This window comes from Diaphorina citri, unplaced genomic scaffold (assembly GCF_000475195.1).
Source record: "Diaphorina citri unplaced genomic scaffold, Diaci psyllid genome assembly version 1.1 scaffold126, whole genome shotgun sequence".
Classification (NCBI taxonomy): domain Eukaryota; kingdom Metazoa; phylum Arthropoda; class Insecta; order Hemiptera; family Psyllidae; genus Diaphorina; species Diaphorina citri.
In genome coordinates, this window is record NW_007377563.1 from 226,401 (window position 1) to 237,371 (window position 10,971).

Genomic DNA, 10,971 nt, shown 5'->3' on the forward strand with positions numbered 1-10,971 from the left:
TGCTAGAACTAGATGGTGTTCTGGCATTTGAATCAACACTGTTCACAGTTCGCGCAAGTAATATTGCGAAATATCAAATGCTGAGTTGTAAAATTGGTTTCAGAAACGGCGGCGCCTATTTCATTCAAGGGAGATCTTGTGATCAATTCGCAAGACTCGAAATTAGCCTAAAAAAGATTAATAGAAGAGATGAAAAGAAAAGAGGAAGAGTAATTGATGAAATAAAAACAACCTATAAGCTGCTGCATTGCCATAGTTATGATTTCTGATGATACGTGATAGTGATGAGCTGATGAGTGTGATGACTGATGAAAGACTCGCGGAAAAGTAACTTTGCCTGAAGAAGATCACGTGGCAAACATGTAAAGATAACTAACTTTACCTCCCTAAGGATAATGTATGTAGGTACTACATTAAAGTAATGGTAGGTAATAAGTATTAACGTACGAGACCTAGGTATGTATGTGTCATTCTTGATCAACTCTCACAACAAACACAGGCACTGTTCAGAAATTAATTCCTAATTTAAAATAGCACACTCATAATTTCTTCCCGCAAATGACAATGTAACCTTATAAGGTATAAGGCATATAGGTGAAGTATTGTACACACCGCAAGAATTATGCATTTTCTTATTTATTCACACAATCCAACACAGAATGGTTCTAGAAGGGCCCTGGTTCTGTAGATATTGCAGATAGGTGTTTGGGATTACAAATCCTTGGGCTTTGAACACAGAGAGGGATCAGGGGAATGAAGTGTGATGGATCAAGTCCCCAACCAATTATGGTATCAATAAAATAATTGATAAATTTTCATAAATTGAGTAACAGGATTATAGAAATACTGATAGTGAGAATTTTTTTTGAAGATGTTGTAAGTTGTAGTAGCTTGACTGCCAAGTTCGTTTTTCTTCCTTGGTAATTTGGTCCCTTTCGTGTTTTGGGGGAGCTTGGTTAGATTCAATCCACTTCGGCAAAGCTAAACAGAGATCCCCATTTGTTATGTCTTCTTTGAAAGTTCAGTCAGTCTTCTAAGATAACATTAGACATGAGTGCTCTCTATAATAGTCCTCCACCAGGCCCCTAACTAGACGAGACCCTTACATTGATATGAAGAAATCAGATAGCACCTAACAACTACATAGTTCATACCGAGGGTGAGGGGCAGGGGGAGACAAGATAATCATGCCCCTATCAAGGTTACGAACCTCGAACCATTACTTTGTGAATATGAAAACGAAATTTACGATTCAAAGTTTTCACTTTAGCAAATAGTGCAACGAATGTTAAAACTATAGCAACAGCATGGTGTGTTGCTCATTTTACAAATCACACAGCGACGAGAGGGGTCTGTCCTTGCGCCTATTACAGTTGAAGGAACTCCCTACACCCCAGACCCAGTGTGAAGATTTATTCTTTGATCTTCGGACAAGATAGGCGAAAAGTGGTATAGAAATTTATGAATCTGGAGTGAGTCAGTGCCTCTCAAACTTTCGCTTTTATGAATCTGGAGTGAGTCGGTGCCTCTCAAACTTTCGCTTTTATTTGCAAATAATAATATCAATCAATGCGTAGCGTAGGTAGTTGTAATCCATTGTTGCTATTCACCTATTCCCCACCACAAAAGAAATTTATGAATCTGGAGTGAGTCAGTGCCTCTCAAACTTTCGCTTTTATGAATCTGGAGTGAGTCGGTGCCTCGCAAACTTTTGCTTTTATTTGCAAATAATAATATCAATCAATGCGTAGCGTAGGTAGTTGTAATCCATTGTTGCTATTCACCTATTCCCCACCACAAACCGGTCTTCATGTTAAAGTGTTTGTTGGCCTTTGAGCATCCTCGGAGACTGAATGTTGAAGATCAATAGAATTTGATGACAAGAAAGGTGATGAAGGTTTAGAGCTTTTTGGTGTCCAGGAATTTCAGGATATGCTGAAAGTTTCAATTTCACTACTTCGTCAAGCTATCTCAATTCAATTGTAACCTTGCCTTGTATAGCTATGTATTACTCTCCCCACAAGTTTAGAGCCGCTGGGAGTATAAGTGAGTAATGTTGGGCATATGATATCTTGCATGTGATACATGCTTGTTACTACTCAAACTTATAATTTTCTCTCCAATCTAATTATGGTATCAATAAAATAATTGATAAATTTTCATAAATTGAGTAACAGGATTATAGAAATACTGATATGTAGTGAGAATTTTTTTGAAGATGTTGTAAGTTGTAATAGCTTGACTGCCAAGTTCGTTTTTCTTCCTTGGTAATTTGGTCCCTTTCGTGTTTTGGGGGAGCTTGATTAGATTCAATCCACTTCGGCAAAGCTAAACAGAGATCCCCATTTGTTATGTCTTCTTTGAAAGTTCAGTCAGTCTTCTAAGATAACATTAGACATGAGTGCTCTCTATAATAGTCCTCCACCAGGCCCCTAACTAGACGAGACCCTTACATTGATATGAAGAAATCAGATAGCACCTAACAACTACATAGTTCATACCGAGGGTGAGGGGCAGGGGGAGACAAGATAATCATGCCCCTATCAAGGTTACGAACCTCGAACCATTACTTTGTGAATATGAAAACGAAATTTACGATTCAAAGTTTTCACTTTAGCAAATAGTGCAACGAATGTTAAAACTATAGCAACAGCATGGTGTGTTGCTCATTTTACAAATCACACAGCGACGAGAGGGGTCTGTCCTTGCGCCTATTACAGTTGAAGGAACTCCCTACACCCCAGACCCAGTGTGAAGATTTATTCTTTGATCTTCGGACAAGATAGGCGAAAAGTGGTATAGAAATTTATGAATCTGGAGTGAGTCAGTGCCTCTCAAACTTTCGCTTTTATGAATCTGGAGTGAGTCGGTGCCTCGCAAACTTTTGCTTTTATTTGCAAATAATAATATCAATCAATGCGTAGCGTAGGTAGTTGTAATCCATTGTTGCTATTCACCTATTCCCCACCACAAACCGGTCTTCATGTTAAAGTGTTTGTTGGCCTTTGAGCATCCTCGGAGACTGAATGTTGAAGATCAATAGAATTTGATGACAAGAAAGGTGATGAAGGTTTAGAGCTTTTTGGTGTCCAGGAATTTCAGGATATGCTGAAAGTTTCAATTTCACTACTTCGTCAAGCTATCTCAATTGTAACCTTGCCTTGTATAGCTATGTATTACTCTCCCCACAAGTTTAGAGCCGCTGAGAGTATAAGTGAGTAATGTTGGGCATATGATATCTTGCATGTGATACATGCTTGTTACTACTCAAACTTATAATTTTCTCTCCAATCTCAAGGTATGTGAAAATGTTGGGTTCAAATCTGGAAGATAGATATCTTCGACATATACAAGATCAGCTTTTCTCTTCTAATCTACACGATGCAAAGATGTAGAGATGCATATCTGATTCTTCTATCCTACAATTGTAGATTCCTATTCTGGGATTGTAGATATGCAAGTAAATCGTGAAAAGCTGGTGGAACTCATTGGTAGATACTTTGTGATCATCAGAATGGTGTGATTTTGTTTCTTTATAAAGTAGTGGTATAGTTATTCTACGGGTCTGCAAAAGTCTGATGTTGAAAGCAACCGCAAATGGAAAACGTCCAACAATGGAGTAATAGAGACTGTTATAGTTTTACCTGAATGATCTTTTGGGTGTCATCATGACTATCATTTAGATAAATCGCTGCTTCAATAGGAAAATTGGGTTACCTGTAAGTGAGTAGCAAAAAAGAAAAGAAAAGCGTGTTTAGAAGTGAGTGGATTGATACAAGGGGAAGAGGAAGAGAAAAAGAATAGTGGGTACAATCGAATCATACCTACCTTGGAATGCAATATCTACAACTACAATAGAACATAACATAAATAAACATAATCCATGTAGAAAAATATTCAATTTCATCCACACACACAAATTTCCAAAGTCCTCCTCTCTTGTACAGAGCACAGGCCATGCATATTAAACTCTGTTAATGTAGTCCACATGAAACCCATGTATCCGATGAAAAGAAAGCCCAAACAATGTATGAATTTATAATTATTAAAAAATAAGCATTTGAATCAACACTGTTCACAGTTCGCGCAAGTAATATTGCGAAATATCAAATGCTGAGTTGTAAAATTGGTTTCAGAAACGGCGGCGCCTATTTCATTCAAGGGAGATCTTGTGATCAATTCGCAAGACTCGAAATTAGCCTAAAAAAGATTAATAGAAGAGATGAAAAGAAAAGAGGAAGAGTAATTGATGAAATAAAAACAACCTATAAGCTGCTGCATTGCCATAGTTATGATTTCTGATGATACGTGATAGTGATGAGCTGATGAGTGTGATGACTGATGAAAGACTCGCGGAAAAGTAACTTTGCCTGAAGAAGATCACGTGGCAAACATGTAAAGATAACTAACTTTACCTCCCTAAGGATAATGTATGTAGGTACTACATTAAAGTAATGGTAGGTAATAAGTATTAACGTACGAGACCTAGGTATGTATGTGTCATTCTTGATCAACTCTCACAACAAACACAGGCACTGTTCAGAAATTAATTCCTAATTTAAAATAGCACACTCATAATTTCTTCCCGCAAATGACAATGTAACCTTATAAGGTATAAGGCATATAGGTGAAGTATTGTACACACCGCAAGAATTATGCATTTTCTTATTTATTCACACAATCCAACACAGAATGGTTTTGCATCCCTCCTGCTGATTTCAATGAAATACACGACTAGGGATTTTGACTTGGGCTGAGATTGCTCCATGCACAATTTGTGTGATTCCAGTTCAGTTTGGCAAAACTACTTGATGTGTGAGTTTGGCGACGAAATCAATTGACCTATATTAATAAGATTAAGAAACGGATCTTATTTATGATCAGACATTCTAGACACAAATTACGCCTCCAGTATCTGCGCCATTTCCATCTATGTAGGTACAAATTTATACACTTTATATTGCTGATGTTATTTCCGAAATACATATTTAATCTTATTGGATTTTGAAATTTGTCACTTACCTTGTTAAAATTTGCATTTGCATCTTAAGCTATTTATTTATTTATACAATAAACGGGATTTACCCTGTACTAACTATTACAATGTTATGTTCCTAGCTATGACCTAAATACCTACTGAAAAAAAAAAAAAAAAAAAAAAAAAAAAAAAAAAAAAAAAAAAAAAAAAAAAAAAAAAAAAAAAAAAAAAAAAAAGATGGAGGTATTCTCGTTCTGTCAACAGAAGTGAAGCTAGGGTTTGAGTTTAGATATTGACCTGAGCATCAAGTTTAGGGAAATCCTCGTTTATTCTCAATCCTGAGTTGATAAGCCCCGGCATTACTCGTCTGCTATCACTACCTTGGTACCTTGTACTTTCTGATACGTCATAATAACGTTACTAGCTTGAGTAAAACCAATATTACCACCTCAAGCACCGGGCACATTAAGTTTGGAAAGTGAAAACAATATTGCCAGAACCAGAACATTGTTGTCTGACACATTGCCTACAGTAATGAGATCAGCCGGGTTGATATCTCCGACTTTAACAACTTCCCGTTGTAGAACTTTATGTTCCTCTGTCAAAATTATTGAGTAACTTCTCGGTATTTGTATTTGTAATATCAAACAAGAACAGGACTACGGAGTTCCCACATTTTTCTCGTCATGTCTATGAAGGTAAGAAATATGAAGAATGAAGATGGTCTTCTAAAGATTAGCAAGAAAATCATCGGAATGAGAAAAGCAGATGTGTGTTCTTTACTCATTTTTCTCAGAAAGCACTTTACCTGAAGAAAACCGAGAAGAGTATCATTGGTCGATCTTTCAAGATGAGCTAATATCTGAAATTCTTCTCGTAGTTGTACCTCAAACTGAAGCAAGACAATTGTCAGTTCTGTCATGTACCTCTAGAGACCTAGAAGGCAATGATTGTGTTGCTCTTATGTCACAACATTCAAATTAAATTAACAGTCTGCATTGGTGATGCGCTAGATATTATAGTAGAAAATGTATGGATCACAGATGACATAGTCTACATATATTCCACAAAGGGCAGAGAAATGACTTGATGTAAGAAAACAATCAAACATGGTTAAAACAAGATCAATATTGGACATCTCAAACCCCCATCAAGTTGACTTGGTTATTGATTGTTTTTCTGTTGACCATGTACGGCTGACATCTGATAAAAAGATGGGACTACAAAAGGATGTCAATAATTATTTACAAAGAAGAACATCTTGGAGGATACTAAACTTGAGGACGCACATTCACTGCTAGAACTAGATGGTGTTCTGACATTTGAATCAACACTGTTCACAGTTCGCGCAAGTAGTATTGCGAAATATCAAATGCTGAGTTGTAAAATTGGTTTCAGAAACGGCGGCGCCTATTTCATTCAAGGGAGATCTTGTGATCAATTCGCAAGACTCGAAATTAGCCTAACAAAGATTAATAGAAGAGATGAAAAGAAAAGAGGAAGAGTAATTGATGAAATAAAAACAACCTATGAGCTGCTGCATTGCCATAGTTATGATTTCTAATGATACGTGATAGTGATGAGCTGATGAGTGTGATGACTGATGAAAGACTCGCGGAAAAGTAACTTTGCCTGAAGATCATGTGGCGAACATGTAAAGATAACTAACTTTACCTCCCTAAGGATAATGTATGTACTACATTAAAGTATTGGTAGGCAATAAGTATTAACGTACGAGACTAGGTATGTAATATGTATGTGTCATTCTTGATCAACTCTCACAACAAACACAGGCACTGTTAAGAAATTAATTCCTAATTTAAAATAGCACACTCATAATTTCTTCCCGCAAATGACAATGTAACCTTATAAGGTATAAGTAGGTATAAGGCATATAGGTGAAGTATTGTACACACCGCAAGAATTATGCATTTTCTTATTTATTCACACAATCCAACACAGAATGGTTCTAGAAGGGCCCTGGTTCTGTAGATATTGCAGATAGGTGTTTGGGATTACAAATCCTTGGGCTTTGAACACAGAGAGGGATCAGGGGAATGAAGTGTGATGGATCAAGTCCCCAACCCCAACCAATTATGGTATCAAGAAAATAATTGATAGGTACATTTTCATAAATTGAGTAACAGGATTATAGAAATACTGATAGTGAGAATTTTTTTTGAAGATGTTGTAAGTTGTAGTAGCTTGACTGCCAAGTTCGTTTTTCTTCCTTGGTAATTTGGTCCCTTTCGTGTTTTGGGGGAGCTTGGTTAGATTCAATCCACTTCGGCAAAGCTAAACAGAGATCCCCATTTGTTATGTCTTCTTTGAAAGTTCAGTCAGTCTTCTAAGATAACATTAGACATGAGTGCTCTCTATAATAGTCCTCCACCAGGCCCCTAACTAGACGAGACCCTTACATTGATATGAAGAAATCAGATAGCACCTAACAACTACATAGTTCATACCGAGGGTGAGGGGCAGGGGGAGACAAGATAATCATGCCCCTATCAAGGTTACGAACCTCGAACCATTACTTTGTGAATATGAAAACGAAATTTACGATTCAAAGTTTTCACTTTAGCAAATAGTGCAACGAATGTTAAAACTATAGCAACAGCATGGTGTGTTGCTCATTTTACAAATCACACAGCGACGAGAGGGGTCTGTCCTTGCGCCTATTACAGTTGAAGGAACTCCCTACACCCCAGACCCAGTGTGAAGATTTATTCTTTGATCTTCGGACAAGATAGGCGAAAAGTGGTATAGAAATTTATGAATCTGGAGTGAGTCAGTGCCTCTCAAACTTTCGCTTTTATGAATCTGGAGTGAGTCGGTGCCTCGCAAACTTTTGCTTTTATTTGCAAATAATAATATCAATCAATGCGTAGCGTAGGTAGTTGTAATCCATTGTTGCTATTCACCTATTCCCCACCACAAACCGGTCTTCATGTTAAAGTGTTTGTTGGCCTTTGAGCATCCTCGGAGACTGAAAAATGAAGATCAATAGAATTTGATGACATTTACATACCTAGGTGATGAAGGTTGAGAGCTTTTTGGTGTCCAGGAATTTCAGGATATGCTGAAAGTTTCAATTTCACTACTTCGTCAAGCTATCTCAATTGTAACCTTGCCTTGTATAGCTATGTATTACTCTCCCCACAAGTTTAGAGCCGCTGAGAGTATAAGTGAGTAATGTTGGGCATATGATATCTTGCATGTGATACATGCTTGTTACTACTCAAACTTATAATTTTCTCTCCAATCTCAAGGTATGTGAAAATGTTGGGTTCAAATCTGGAAGATAGATATCTTCGACATATACAAGATCAGCTTTTCTCTTCTAATCTACACGATGCAAAGATGTAGAGATGCATATCTGATTCTTCTATCCTACAATTGTAGATTCCTATTCTGGGATTGTAGATATGCAAGTAAATCGTGAAAAGCTGGTGGAACTCATTGGTAGATACTTTGTGATCATCAGAATGGTGTGATTTTGTTTCTTTATAAAGTAGTGGTATAGTTATTCTACGGGTCTGCAAAAGTCTGATGTTGAAAGCAACCGCAAATGGAAAACGTCCAACAATGGAGTAATAGAGACTGTTATAGTTTTACCTGAATGATCTTTTGGGTGTCATCATGACTATCATTTAGATAAATCGCTGCTTCAATAGGAAAATTGGGTTACCTGTAAGTGAGTAGCAAAAAAGAAAAGAAAAGCGTGTTTAGAAGTGAGTGGATTGATACAAGGGGAAGAGGAAGAGAAAAAGAATAGTGGGTACAATCGAATCATACCTACCTTGGAATGCAATATCTACAACTACAATAGAACATAACATAAATAAACATAATCCATGTAGAAAAATATTCAATTTCATCCACACGTGCATATCTGATTCTTCTATCCTACGATTGTAGATTCCCATTCTGGGATTGTAGATATGCAAGTAGATCGGGAAAAGCTGGTGGAACTCATTGGTAGATACTTTGTGATCATCAGAATGGTGTGGTTTTGTTCCTTTATAAAGTAGTGGTATAGTTATTCTACGGGTCTGCAAAAGTCTGATGTTGAAAGCAACCGCAAATGGAAAACGTCCAACAATGGAGAAATAGAGACTGTTATAGTTTTACCTGAATGATCTTTTGGGTGTCATCATGACTATCATTCAGATAAATCGCTGCTTCAATAGGAAAATTGGGTTACCTGTAAGTGAGTAGCAAAAAAGAAAAGCGTCTTTAGAAGTGAGTGGATTGATACAAGGGGAAGAGGAAGAGAATAGTGGGTACAATCGAATCATACCTTGGAATGCAATATCTACAACTACAATAGAACATAACATAAATAAACATAATCCATGTAGAAAAATATTCAATTTCATCCACACACACACAAATTTCCAAAGTCCTCCTCTCTTGTACAGAGCACAGGCCATGCATATTAAACTCTGTTAATGTAGTCCACATGAAACCAATTTCCAAAGTCCTCCTCTCTTGTACAGAGCACAGGCCATGCATATTAAACTCTGTTAATGTAGTCCACATGAAACCCATGTATCCGATGAAAAGAAAGCCCAAACAATGTATGAATTTATAATTATTAAAAAATAATATAATAACGTACCGTTACGACTATAAAGTTCTGGATCGTGATGTTGGCTCAATTGTTTCAGCGTCAGTACCAAAAATAGGCTCCATACATTTCACAGAGACCGTACAAGCCCACATCTATGTAGTTCATATTGTTCTGATTAACCCTTTCAGTATTCATGTTGGTGAACTTGTTCCATAATCTCTGATTATTAGGGGCAGCAGAGTTGATAGGTTTTGTTCCGCTTTCGTATGAACTCACCAGCTTAAAATCAAATTTTATCTGAATTTAAAATTTCCTGGAAACATGAAATTACATTAATAGTTCATGCAATCGAGGAATTCTTTCTTGCCTACCACCTAGACTCCATAATCCTTCGATCTAGGTTTTGTTCCGTTTTCGTATGAACTCACCAGCTTAAAATCAAATTTTACCTGAATTTATAACTTCCTGGAAACATGAAATTACATTAATAGTTCATGCAATCGAGGAATTCTTTCTTGCCTACCACCTAGACTCCATAATCCTTCGATCTTCAGTTTTGCCACACCGAAATTCATTGGGAAAACATCTAATGATCAGCCCATTTCTAATGATAGAAAAACAACTATCGGACATAATAGGTATTATAGTTTTCAAGCTTGTAAGCCTGTGTACAAAAGCCGCCAATCTCCAATCGAATGAACTTCAAAAAGAAGGGTGAAATCCTCGCATAATTATTTGAGAATAAACTATTCTTCTCCTTCCTTTCCTTCAGCTCTTGAAGCCAATTAGCATTTGGAACATAGCATTGTCATCTTATAGCATTTGGAACATAGCATTGTCATCTTATAGCATTTGGAACATAGCATAGTCATCTTATAGCATTTGGAACATAGCATTGTCATCTTATAGCATTTGGAACATAGCATTGTCATCTTATAGCATTTGGTACATAGCATTGTCATCTTATAGCATTTGGAACATAGCATTGTCATCTTATCAGAATGGATCTCCTCAAGGCTATATGTTAGGCCCCATTGTACTTCATGTTATTGACTGTAATTAGTAATTGGCATAAAGTACACCCTAATGTGGGCATGGATTTCTTCTGCGTTTGTAGAGATTGGACATGATTAATATAGTAATCATTCTGTGAATTGTACACATCCACCACTCGGAGTATTTTGTATAGCCAATGTTACTAATAAGGTTGATGAGTGTTAGGTTAAACCAACCTGTTCTGTTGGACTTTCAACGAGGAGGCTCTAATGTGGGCATGGATTTCATCTGCGTTTGTAGAGATTGGACATGATTAATATAGTATTCTGTGAATTGTACACATCCACCACTGGGAGTATTTTGTATAGCCAATGTTACTAATAAGGTTGATGAGTGTCAAGTTAAACCAACCTGTTCTGTT